Source organism: Nyctereutes procyonoides, unplaced genomic scaffold (genome assembly GCF_905146905.1).
Source record: "Nyctereutes procyonoides isolate TBG_1078 unplaced genomic scaffold, NYPRO_anot_genome, whole genome shotgun sequence".
Taxonomy (NCBI): Eukaryota; Metazoa; Chordata; class Mammalia; order Carnivora; family Canidae; genus Nyctereutes; species Nyctereutes procyonoides.
The window spans coordinates 13,164,959-13,178,235 of record NW_026575135.1 but is presented as its reverse complement, the minus strand read 5'-3'; the positions used below and the strand labels follow the sequence as shown (position 1 = coordinate 13,178,235).

The 13,277-nt window shown below is 40.9% G+C and overlaps 1 protein-coding gene across 3 annotated transcripts in view; it reads left to right on the top strand.

Moving 5' to 3' along the window:
• SLC44A1 (solute carrier family 44 member 1) overlaps positions 1-13,277 on the top strand; it is a 190,180-nt gene that overhangs the window by 74,166 nt on the left and 102,737 nt on the right. The window lies entirely within an intron of this gene.

The following is a 13,277-nucleotide window of genomic DNA, read 5'->3' as shown; positions in this document are numbered from 1 at the left end:
GATAAATGGAATGTGTGTAGGTCAGTAGAGATAAAGATAATACTATCTGCCAATGACAAGGGACGGTAACCTAAATGCTTAGGAGATTTAACAAAAACATATCTTGAAATGAGATGCTTAAATCATGAGTTATAAGACATACACCTAACTCAGTTCAGTAATTTATTTTATCACTAGACAAAATAGAATGAAAAACGTAATACTTGTCTTATGAGAAAACAATCTAACAAGATAGAGGGCCAAATACAGAGAATTATAATACTTTAATAGAAAAGAAAACAGGGGATCCCTGGGTGGCTCAGTGGTTTAGCGCCTGCCTTTGGCCCAGGGCGCGATCCTGGAGTCCCCAAGTCGGGCTTCCTGCATGGAGCCTGCTTCTCCTTCCTCCTGTATCTCTGCCTCTATCTCTCTCTATGTCTATCATAAATAAATAAATCTTTAAAAAAAAGAAAAGAAAACGAATAATAAGAGAATATAATCTACTCCTAGTTGAGTAGTCTTAATAAGGATGACAATACTAACAAAGTTAATTTATAGATTTAATACAATACCAGTTAAGATCCTGATAGGATGGTGAATTGGACTTGATTGAGAGTATAAATCACAGAATAAAGGAGCAGGAAAGAACTTCAGGGGAGAACATGCTAAAAATTATGCTTGTTCACAGAATAATTTGAGAGGATTAGAATTAGGAGCATATATATTTTGAGACAGTTAAATGGAGATAGAAGAGTAGGGAGCCATACAATGGAAGTAGAGAAGTAAGATTAGACCAGAAATTTAGGTTAAGTGTGGTTCCTAAATGTTAGCATCAAATTAACTGAAATTACTGGCTTTGGAGGTAGAAAGGGAAACTTTTGGGTTTCACCAGAGTTTGCTTATTTAAAGGCCTCTAGGCAGGCACTATAAGTCATGTAAGGGGGCTGGGATCATAGGGAATGTTGGACACTTTGAACTTGATATGTTTGTGCCCAATTAAAGAATAGTTTCTACTTGGTCCTAGATGATTTTTGGCATGTGGATGGATGGCCCAGTGGTCCTCCTTTTTCAAAAGAAGCCAGAAATCTATTTATGGAAGGAGAGTAGGGGAGCACACATAACCTATCACCTTAGTCTATTCAGGCTGTTAAAACAAAATGTCACAGACTGAGAGGCTTATAAACAACAACAGGAATTTTAATTCTCTTAGTTCTGGAGACTAGGAGTCTAAGGTCGAGACATTGGAATGATAACAGTCTCGTGAAGGTCCTCTTTCTGGTTCATTGCTAATATCTCCCTGTGTGCTCATGTGGTGGAAATGGATAGAGATCTCTTTGGAAACTCTTTTATAAGGGCACTAGCCCCACTCATGAGGGCTCCACCCTCATAACCGAATCACCTCTCAGAGGCTACTAATACCATCGCTTTTGAAAGTTAGGATTTAACATATGAAATGTGGGGGCATACATTCTGACTATAGCACTTACTGATCTTCTGATTTTTAAATATTGGCAATTAATGTATTGGCCAAACAAAACAGGAAGGGGGGAAAGATTACTCGTTGTCTAATTAGTGATTGTGTAGGTTAGAGCAGAACAAAAAGGAATTTGCCATTCAAAAAGTATGTTAACAAGACCACTTGAACGCAGGTTAGTAACAGTGATGGAAACACAATAGAAATATCAGAAATAAATTGATAGCAGCATATGAGAAATCAAATAAAATAAAAACTAATAGCAATTGGTGTTTAACAAAAGACATTGTTGGATGATAGTATGAAGGAAGCTATATCCAGAGCTATTTTAATCTCACACCATGCAAAATAAATTTTAGATGAGTTAAATATTGTAAAACAAATATCATACTTACTTTTGTTACGGAGAGGAAACCATTTATATATTATTGAAGCATTAAAGGAGTAAAGTAGAACCAAGGTAGGTATGTTTGATTGTTAAAAAATTTGATTCTCTGATATAAAGAGAAAAGCAGTACCTTGAGAACAGTGTTTGTAGTTTTTCTATGATCAGTAAGATTCTTCCTATAATTGGAGATATATCCGTAAGGGTAGATGCAGTAGATAGATAACCAACAATGGTTTACATTTTCACCAAGGATGATTTACACTGGAGAAAATAACATTAATATGTGTGACCTAAAGATCTTCGTTTGTTAAATGAAGTTAATAATAAACACCCTATTTCCTAGGGTGTTTTGGAGGTATAAATACGATAAATGATGTATGCTTCTTAGCACACTGCCTGGAACCATAGATGTTAAACTCTTATTTATTATAATCGTTTTCATTATTATTATTTTCCAAAGCAGGTTTCAAAGTTACTTATCAAAGCTTCTTCCCTTTTTAACCCAGATGGCTAAATTAGAAGTTTTCCCCAAGTTTACATTTGTGGAGTTTACAAAGTACTTTCACATATTGTCTCATTGATTCTCACTCTAGCCCTAGGAACTCTGAATTTCTTCTCAGTGGGGTCTTTCAGGATTCACTCTTCGGAGTCACAGCTTGGTTTTTGGTCATCACCCTTTATTGCTCCACCTATAACATCAATTCAAACTAATTCAAGAACTCCCCACTCTGACCACAGCCTTCTCTCCTTCCTGCTTGTCTGTTTTTCTTTGCCTACTGGAGCCATTCTCTGACCTTTAGTTCTTTGACTCCTGTACCTTCTCCTAACTGCTTTTCTTTCTTTTGTCCTTATTTTCTGTTATAATTTTTCATGCTGTTGTGATCATATCTAGTGCCTGATTCTGCCTTATTCTGTCCTTCTCAAAGACTAAGAAGTCTATGACAGGCAGAGGATTTAAATGGACATTTCTTCAAAGAAGTGAGGTTGAGGGGTGCCTGGGTGGCTCAGATGGTTAAGCATTTGCCTTTGGTTCAGGTTACGATCTCAGGGTCCTGGGATCAAGCCCCACATTAGGCTCCCTGCTGGACCTCTCCCTCTCCCTCTGCCTGCCACTCCCCCTGCTTGTACTTTCTGTCAAATAAATAAATAAAATCTTTAGAAATAATTTTTTTTAAAGAAGAGAGGTTGAATGGCCAATAAGCACATAAAAAGATGTTCAACATCAAGGAAATGCAAATCAGAATCACAATGAGTTACTTCACATCCACTAGAATAGTTAATGGTAAAAAAAAAAAAGACAGTTGCAAGTGTTGGCAAGGGTGTGGAAAAATCAGATTCCTCATATATTGCTGGTCTTCTGAACATTAAATGAAGCACCTGCTATGGAGAAGTCTGGCAGTTCCTCAAAATAATAATTACAGAGTTACCATGTGACCCAGCAATTCTACTCATTACTTATATTCATAAAAACATGCATCCATACAAAGGCTTGTATATAGATGTTCATAGCAGCATTATTCCAAATAGCCGAGAAAGGAAAACAACACAAATGTGTACCAACTGATGAATGAATAAACAAAATGTGTTTTCTCTGTACAACATAATATTCAGCCATAAAGAAGAAGTACCAAAAAAAAAAAAAAAAGAAGTACCACCGATATATGCTATAACATGGATGCGACTTGAAGACCTCATGCTAAGTAGAAGAAGACAGTCACAAAAGACCATTTATTCTATGATGCTATTTATATGAACTCTCCAGAACAGATAAATCTGTAGGGATAGAGAACATATTCGTGGTTGCCTGGGGCTAGGGGTTAGAAAGTGGGGAGATGGGGAATGGCTGTTAACGGGTATGAGATTTCATTTGAGGGTAATGAAATGTTATAGAAATAGATTGTGGTGATGGATAAACAACTCTGTAAAATATACTTAAAAATATTTAATTGAACTGAGTTGTACAAAACTTTGAACTAGGGCAGCCCTGGTGGCGCAGCGGTTTAGCACCGCCTGCAGCCCAGGGCGTGATCCTGGAGACCCTGGATCGAGTCCCACATCGGGCTTCCTGCATGGAGCCTGCTTCTCTCTCTGCCTCTCTCTTTCTCTGCATCTCTATGAATAAATAAATAAAATCTTTTTAAAAACAAAAAACAAACAAAAAAAAACTTTGAACTATACAGTTTATAGGAAAATTTCATGGCATGTGAGTTATATCTCAATAAAACTGTTAAACTAAAAAGAAAAATAAATCTCTGGTCATTGACTCTTAGCACATATTATTTCTCAGCCTGAGTGCTGGAACAAGTTGATTTTGAGAATACCCCCTGTGACTGTGTAGTATTGCCATTGAACTTGGGGTTAGGGATGTTATTCCAGTTGACTAGATTAAATAGAGAATTTTTCTCTCTTATAGGTTTTGTGGATTATTTTTAAGAGGTATTTTAGGGGAACCTGGCCGGCTTAGTTGGTGGAGTATGTGACTCTTGATCTCAGGGTTGTGAGTTTGGGCCCCACACTGGACGTAGAGATTACTTAAAAATAAATCTCTTAAAAATTTAATTTGCTTTTTTTTTTTTCCTGGCTTCAGCTTAGTGTGAGGAACACAATTTACTGTCTAGATCTTGGTTATCATTCTGACGATTATTTCTTCCTTTATAGTATATGCATAAGGAGCCGACAGACGCTTAGCTAAATAATAGAATCATTTTTTTCCCCATTCCGTTTCAGGTCCATGCCTTTGTTTTGTCTCTTTGTTCATCTTACTTTACTCTTAGTTTTAATCTCTTTGGGAGGCTTTGACAATCTGATCAAAATGATAAGAAATCTCTCTTCAGAAAACTGCATGTGAATTTGTGCACCAAATTTTGCTTATAATTTCAAGGGGCCACACAAAAAAAAATTTCAAGAGGGTCAGAGGTTTCACCAAGGATTAGAATCTCAACTCTGGGGGCACCTGGGTGGCTCAGTCAATTAAGCATCTTCCTTTAGCTCAGGTCATCTTCCTTTAGCCCAGGATCCTGGGATTGAGCCCCACATTGGGCTCCCTGCTCAGGGGAGAGCCTGCTTTTCCCTCTCCCTCTGCTTGGTCTTGCTCACTCTACTCAAATAAATACATAAAATTAAAAAAAAAAAAATCTGCACACTCACTTTGGTGATCTCATATACTCCTGGGGTGAGGTTATCATTTATATGCTGGTAATTCCACAGTCTTTATCTTTTGTCCAGATTTTTGTGCCAGGACATTCCAACCAACTGTCCGGGTCTCTCCTTGGACACTCCACAGACACTTTGGACTCAACTATCTACAGTTAGAACATGATCTTCTCCCTCCAAACTCTACCTCTCCTCCTGAGATGAGTGTCTGATTGAAACAGAACAGGCGTCCAAACCACAGTGCCCTGGCTACTCTAGTCTAAACCACATCATTCTTAATTTCTCCCATTCTTAATTTTGTTCACAAATGAGCATCGTGCTTAATTTCTTCCTTTCCCTCCACATATAATCAATCATCAGGTTTCTTAATTGTGTTAATTCTGTGTTTTCAAAATTTCATTTTTGTTCCCATTCCCATCCTAGTCGAAGTCATCCTCTCGGTAGAGATTCAGTCTCTTTCTTTACTTTCTCTCTTGCCCACCTTTAATTCATTCCCCACATGACAGCTGGTGAACCCTCAGTGGCTCTCCAGTGTCATTAGGTTGAATTCCCAAGTTTCTGACCTCTTTGCCACCATCTACGAGGCCTGTGTGAAGCAGCTCCAGCTGGCCTGTTTGGCCACTTGGTTCTTCACCACAGTCCGTTTTTCATTTTCTCTGTTATGCCACGCTGTCTCTCCCTTTCATGTCTTTGCATGTTCTCTTCCTTCCCTGTTTCTGCCTCCGTTCCCCCACACCTTGCAAACTCATTACTTAGTCTTTAGGTCCTGGCTTTAGGTTTCCCTTCTTCTGGACACCTGTCCATTCATAGAGCCCTTTGGAGGCATTCACTTATCCTTCTTCCTCTGCGATAGCATTTGTACACTTTTATAATTACCTCCTTACTCTCTAGACTCAATGCTGGGAAGGAAGACACTGTTTATGTTGGTCTTATTTACCATGGCATCGCTAGTGCGTATTTACCCCTGCACCTGGCAGAGGTGTTCAATATATTTCTGTTGAATGAATAAGAGTATTTCCTTCTACCTAAACTATTTTCTTCCTTACCTTCTCTCTACCCTCTGCTCCGCTTGGCAAAATCTTACACAGTTAAGGTCCATTGATTAACTCAACAAATACGTTAGGAACTCCTTTATTCCAGGCACTGTTTTAAGCACTGGAGATAATAATGATGAATGAGACAGCGAATATTTCTGCCTTTTGGGAGCTGATAGTCTATGGGTGGAGACAGGTAATAAACAGATAAATAAGTAAAATAGAGAGTGTGTGAGTATAAGTGCTAAGGAGAAACAGAAGGCAGGAAAGATGCATGATGCACATTTTAGAGAGGTGGCTGCCCCACCTTCATGGAGACTTGAAGCACATGAGGAGGCTACCAATAGCTGTGCTGCTCTCTGGAGAAAGAACAGTCCAGGCAGATAGAAGGGCAGAGGTGTCTAGGCACGGGTGAGCTGGAAGAGAGGAACAGAAAGGAGACCTGTGGGAGGTGAGGTCAGAGAGGTAAACATCTCAGAGTGTTTCTGTCTTAATCTGATCCCTGGGCTTCCTCCACAGTTGGAAGCTGTTTTCAGCTCTCAATGCTGTGCATTTACCAGAAACGAGAAGAAAGTTTCCCTTCTTAGCAGTTATCTGTGAATCAAGGGCTACAGAAGTGCTTGCGTAGAGGGCTGCCAGGTTGGTGAGGTACGTGCCAAGGCACTTCTTTAACAGGTGATACCCCTGGGGACGTTTTTTTGCCTCTTCCTCAATGGCATTGGGGGGCGGGCAGTGGGAAAGTAGGGCATCGCCGTCGTCAACCTCGCAGGTCAGGTCGCCCACAGTTCACCTCCGCCCTTTGTTTCTGTTCCTTTGTCTGTGTTCTTGCCATCTTGGGGGCATCGTGAACATCCTACAGTTCTCTCAGCCACTGTCTAGAGTGACAGTTTTGAAGATAAATCACTGCTTTCAACTTGTTTCTCTTTCTCCGCTTGGCTTTGTTCCAGAAAGTAGAGGGCCAACGGGGGTTTCAGTTAATTATGTGTTGGGTTAGTGTGTGTTGAGTTAGTTTGGGTTTTTTATGGACTTCCATATGCAGACTCCAGTTGCTCTGCCCTTGTGGAACACAGCACTTCAGGGTGGGTCTCCCCTGGGATGCTGGCACCCCACACAGGAAGTGAGAGGCCTCCTCTGGACACAGTCCCACTGCGGGTGGGGCAGGGATCCAGGGCTCTCTGAAGTCTATATTTAGCGATGGGAGAAGCCTCTGCTAGGCTGTTGTGTCCTTCCTTTTGGTGCGATTCACTAATGGCAGCGTGCTCTGTGGATAGGGGCTGCAAATTGTAAACTGATAGGTGGTAATAATTGGAAAAATGATCAGACTCCGTTTTTCTTCTCCTCTGGGGGGAAACCTGCGTCAGGAATCACTAACGCAGAGGGCGACGGGCAGAGGGGTTTTGCAGCCAGCGTTCCAGCTCTAGTGCTGCAGTGCTTCCGTCCTGATTAGAGAGGAGAGAATCCAAATTTGGCAGGAGGTGGCCAGTAGACTAGTATCTGTTTGCCACTTTTTGCTCCAAAAAGCCCTGCCGCAGAGTTGCCATGGCAGCCGGAGAGGATTTAATGGCAAAGGCTCAGCTCGGGGAGCAGCGCCGCCGGTGGCCCCAGCCTTCCCCTCCCCGGCCGTCAACCCCAGGGCCTGTTACCCCAGGGTATCCGTGTGCCGTGGCTGCTGAGAGCACACGCGTGATGCCCTGGGGCTGGAGGGGCCTTCAGATTCCAAGGGTGGCCACTTCTGTCTCCTGTTTCCCCTTGGGCGTAGCCCTCTGAAGTCCCATCCTGCAGTCCACCTTATCAAATCATTTGCAGTTCCTTAAATATGCTCTTTCATGCTCCTGTACTTTTATACATGCAGCTTCCTCTGCCTAGAACGCTGCCCTCCCCAACTGTCTGGAAAATTCCTACTCATTTTCAAAATGTGGCTTAGATACTGCCTCTTATTCCACAGTGCTTCTTCTAACCCCTCATGCTCCGTGCAGAATTACGCAGTTTCCTCTGCCATCTCAGCCTTGCTATGTATCACCTGATTTGGAAATGACTGTATTTTTGTTTCTTTTTCTCTAGACTGTAAGTTATTTGCATTTAAGAACTGTTATTTTTTTTTTTTTAATGAATTTCGTATCCCCAGGCCTAGCCCACAAGTAGTAAACACTTCATAGTGTTTGTTGAGGGAATGAAGTGTTTCCACGTCATCCTACGTACTTCTTATCCTGGGAGCGTTGCATGCCACGTAAAGGACCGACTGTGTTGTGTCTGCTAGGGCTTCATCTGCTCTCAGGCTCCGGAAGGTTGAGCCGATCTAATTGGTCTGTAACTCATTCACCTTTTTTTTTTTTTTTATTTATTTATTTATTTATTTATTTATTTATTTATTTATTTCCACTTTCCATTTTGAATCCGAGGGTCACTGGCGGAAAGAGCCACCCTTGGGATCCTGTCCCCCCAGGGTTCAAGTCAGTGTGGCCTTTGGTTACTTGACCGACTTGTAAATCTCAGTTTCCTCTTGTTGAATTAGGATGGGTGAGGATAGTGCCTACGATGCTCTATGGCCCCGAAGTAAATTCTTGGTAAATCTTAGGTTCTCTCCTTTGCCCTATCTTCCTTGAAGAAAATGAAAGCAAACTAGAAGTTTAAATAGTTTGCACCATCTCTAGCATCCTTATCTGCATTGGGTCGCTCAGTGTCCACTGCCTTGCCCTGAGCACAGCTGGAGAAATCGCCTCTTTCTATGTCTCTTGTCCCTTTTCCCGAACTTCCGTGCTTGCCTGTTTTTGTCTTTGGTGTATCTGTCCCCATGAGTTTACTCTGTCCTGCCTTTTTGGGCATACCCTGTATTTCAAGAATTTCAATTTAAAATGAACTTATCCATTTCTCACCTTCAGCGGTTCCCAGGACTATATCTCGACTCTAATACATGCTCCCACGCCTTACCTTCCGTCCTCTGTAATGTTTGCCTTACCGTTCAGTGTTCAGCATTTTTCACCATTCCTGTAACTGAAGTTCAAAACTCTCTTAGGTTGCTTTGTAGTGCTCTTTGCAAATGTGTCCTTCTCGATACCACATGATACTGCTGCATGCCTGTCATACGTGCCAATGCCTGTAGGTGTCTGGGCTGTCAGTTTGTGAATGTGTTTTTCTCTTGTTGCATCTCTTCCTACTTTCATTCACACTTTTGGTATTTTATTCATTCTTGCTCCTCTATAGAATATGAGCTAATATGAGCTAAAGAAATTTTTAAGTTGTTAGTAGGTCTAGCAAAGACTCCTTGAGATAGCAATGAAAATTGGCTTTTCGGGGCAGCCTGGGTGGCTCAGTGGTTTAGCGCCACCTTCGGCCCAGGGTATGATCCAGGGGGCCCAGGATCGAGTCCCACATCAGGCTCCCTGCATAGAGTCTGCTTCTCCCTCTGCCTGTGTCTGTGCTCTCTCTCAATCTGTGTCTCTCATGAATAAATAAATAAAATCTTTTTAAAAAAAATTGGCTTTTCACTCCAGTTTATTGGTTATCTGTGACAGTGTTTCTCCACCTTGAAAGGATGGGGCATAGGAGCCAGGGCGTGTAATCATGAATCCATGGGCTCCAGCCCCTTCCCAACCATTTATTTACCCAGTGGCAGAGTCCAAGAAGACTGTTTAGGAAACCTTTATAGTATGTTTTATAGCCTCCTATTTGGTGTCTTTGCTCTCTCGGTTAAAAAAAAAACCCAACTTATCGGTAGATTTGTTAGTTAAAATAATCTGGTTTGCCAATGTCATGCTTATTTGAGAGTTAGTTATTTGTTTCATTTCCCAAAAAATGAAATTGGCAAATACAGTTCATTTTGTTTGAAATGAAAACTGAAACTAATGTAAGGATTTATTTACCTGGCTAATGGCATTTTTAAATCAAAAGGCAAGAAGGTGCAATTTTAATGAATCATAAATTTGTCTATTTGACACATGCACTTTTCCTACTCAAATATTCGGTTATTATGCCATTCAGTTAAAATTTAATTACTTACGAACATGTTGCCATGGATTGAATGAACTTCAGGATGCTGAAAACAATATTAAATGTTAATACAGAACAGTTACAATGATTTATTATTTTGTAGGAAATATTTTGGGAATAGAGCAGGTTGGACATGGCGTGAAACACCAAATCAGAAGGACTAAGTTTAAATTCATGCTCTGGCATCTACTAGCTCACTTGGGTCATGTACTTAGTCCCTAGGGCCTCAATTTTATCCTCTGTGGAATGGCAATAGCCTCTAGCTCTTAAAATTGTTGTGAGGATCAAATAAAGTCATGAATGTGACAGTTCCTAGGACCCAGACATCCAGTAAGTGTTAATAGAATCAGAATCTTGCCCAGCTAGCCTAGTCAGTAGAGCATGAGTCTCTTAGAATCGGACTCTAAGGCCTATAAATCATGTTAAATGTTGTGTGTATGCACACACATATGTTGTGTGTATGTGCATTTGAATATGTGGAGTGTGTAAGGAATTAAAGGCGTGTATTCATAGACTGTGGAGATGGAAGACTGTTTTGCATATAATGGTGTATATATGTGCAAGTGATTTTATTTCCTGAGGATATCGTTTAAGATTGTCTTCTGTTGAAGTAAATTCTTCCATACCATACATACAGGCTGAAGAATGAGTGGTGTTAATTTTATAGTGTTATAGACATGCTAGAGTTCTTCTCTGGCTGCTGTGTTATTTTATACCTTGTGCCAGATGGCTTCTAGAGGGCTACTTAATTGTTGTTGTTTTTAAAGTTCATTTATTTATTTTTTAGTAAACTCCGCACCCATTGTGGGACTCGAACTCATGGACCCTGAGATCAAAAATCACTTACTCTTCTGACTAAGCCATCCAGGCACCTCAAGGCCTCCTTAGTTCTTATCATGGCTAATGACCTAATAGTCGGGAATACTCCTACACAGATTTTTCTTCCAAATAATGGATAATGTTAGTATAAGAGTCCTGTTGTATGCCCATATCAGAAAGTGTTGAATTTAGTGCCTTACTATCATATGTAAAATTCCTGAAAAGGCAAATAGTTTTCTTAATGATAAAGATCACTGAGTATATACTGCATGTTAGCTGTTTTATGTATAGTATCAGTAACATTAAACTATAAAATAGGTATAAAAAAACTATAAAACTATGCAGTTTTATACATAAGGAAACTGAGGCTCAGAAAGAAGCATATTCCCCATGAATAATAGTGAAGGGGAATATAAGGGAAGGGAGAAGAAATGTGTGGGAGATATCAGAAAGGGACACAGAACATAAAGACTTCTAACTCTGGGAAATGAACTAGGGGTGGTGGAAGGGGAGGAGGGCGGGGGGTGGGGGTGAATGGGTGACGGGCACGGAGGGGGACACTTGACGGGATGAGCACTGGGTGTTATTCTGTATGTTGGTAAATTGAACACCAATAAAAATTAATTTATAAAAAAAAATAAAAAAAAATAACTAGTGACCAAAGGAAAAAAAAAAAAAAAAAGAAGCATATTCCCCAAGGGCAGAGAACTGTTAAGAAAGAGAGCCAGAAAGTAGGCTGAGATTGGTCTGACCCACACCTGATAGAAGGCTACTGTTCAGTCACTAGGATAAATCAAGAGTGTGCTTTAAGGTATATAAGAGATTGCAAATACAGTGAGAACATTTTTGGCCTTGGAGAAGGCAGATTCCTGCAGGACGGTCAGACAAGGTATCTGTTCTCAGCAGGTTGTGAAAGGCGATGTCACTGATCCAACAGCAAAGGCCTAGGAGCCTCTGGCTCTCCTTTTTCCCAAGCCTGTTTTCCTATTGTCATGTGATTTCTTCTTCTTTTTTTTTTTTTCGAGATTCTTTATTTATTTATTCATGAGAGACACACACAGAGAGGGGCAGAGACATAGGCAGAAGGAGAAACAGGCTCTATGCAGGGAGCCCGATGCGGGACTCAATCCCGGGACCCCAGGACCATGCCCTGAGCCGAAGGCAGACACCTAACCACTGAGCCACCCAAGCGTCCCTGTCATGTAATTTCTGCAGATACTTCTCCAGGCATTGCTCATCACTTAGAACTGTGCATCTAACTCCTCTTCCCACCCCAGTTCCACAGCCCACCTGCCTGCTCCCCACAAAAACAGACAGCAGGATTGTGGTGAGGACTGTGTGATGAGTGAATTAATATGTGTAAAAGGTGTAATACAGCATCTGGCACATAGTAAGTACTCAATAAACCTTGGCTACCATTATTTTTTATTGTTCTTGTTAACAGTATCCTTGGTGGTGCTGGTAAATGATTCCAAGTTTTCATGACACTTCCCACAAGGACCTGTGTGTTCTCTGCCCTGGAGCTGGCTTTGTGCCACGTCCCTTGCCAGATTTCCCAGGCATGACAAGCTCACTCCCGTGCACAGGATCGATGGAGAGAGAGGAAGTAGGGGAGCACTTGTTTCCACACAAAGATGGTCAGAAGGTTTTCTCTGTGTGCTAGTTCCCTGTCATCAGACACGGGAACAGTCTGTGAATTCCACTTCCAAATAACATCTTTCTGCTTGGCTTCTTTCTTTCTTCTTATCTATGTAGAACATTAATGGTATTGGAGTCATGAACATCGTTACAAATTTGGGGGGTTTTTTGTTTGTTTTTTTTAGTTTGGTGGTTTGTAGCTTATCCCTGGCCTTTGTGCTTGAACCTGGCTCCTCTGCAGTATGTGACATGACTGCACCTGCAAAGGCCTCTCAGGTCCTCCTCCCTGTGACATACGCACTTTTGTTTTCTGTTTAATTTTTTTTTTCTGGTATCGTTTTATATGGTCCATTCCAGCATGTGTATTGACTTGCTTTTCAATTTCCTCACCTAGTTCTTATATTTGGTTATATTTCCTGATTTGAATCCTATTTTATATAGCAAAGCAACGGAGTTTAACAATGTGGGAAGGCTGTTGGCAGATAGATGATTTCATAAAACTTTCTGCAGACCCAGTAGAATGGAAACCAGCGCACCGGAGGTTCTTTTAACTGCTCTCTTACTTAAAGGCATTCCTGCTTGTACCTCCCACACCACTGATCCATGGTAGACCTTGCTTTTCTCAGTTAAGAGTATTTGGCTCTTACTTTCTTTTTGGGTAGATGAGAACATCCACAATCTTTGCCATCTCCTCTACTTTTTTTAAAAAAGATTATTTATTTATTTATTTATTCATTCATTCATTCATTCATTCATTCATTCATTCATGATAGACACAGAGAGAGAGAGAGAGGCAGAGACACAG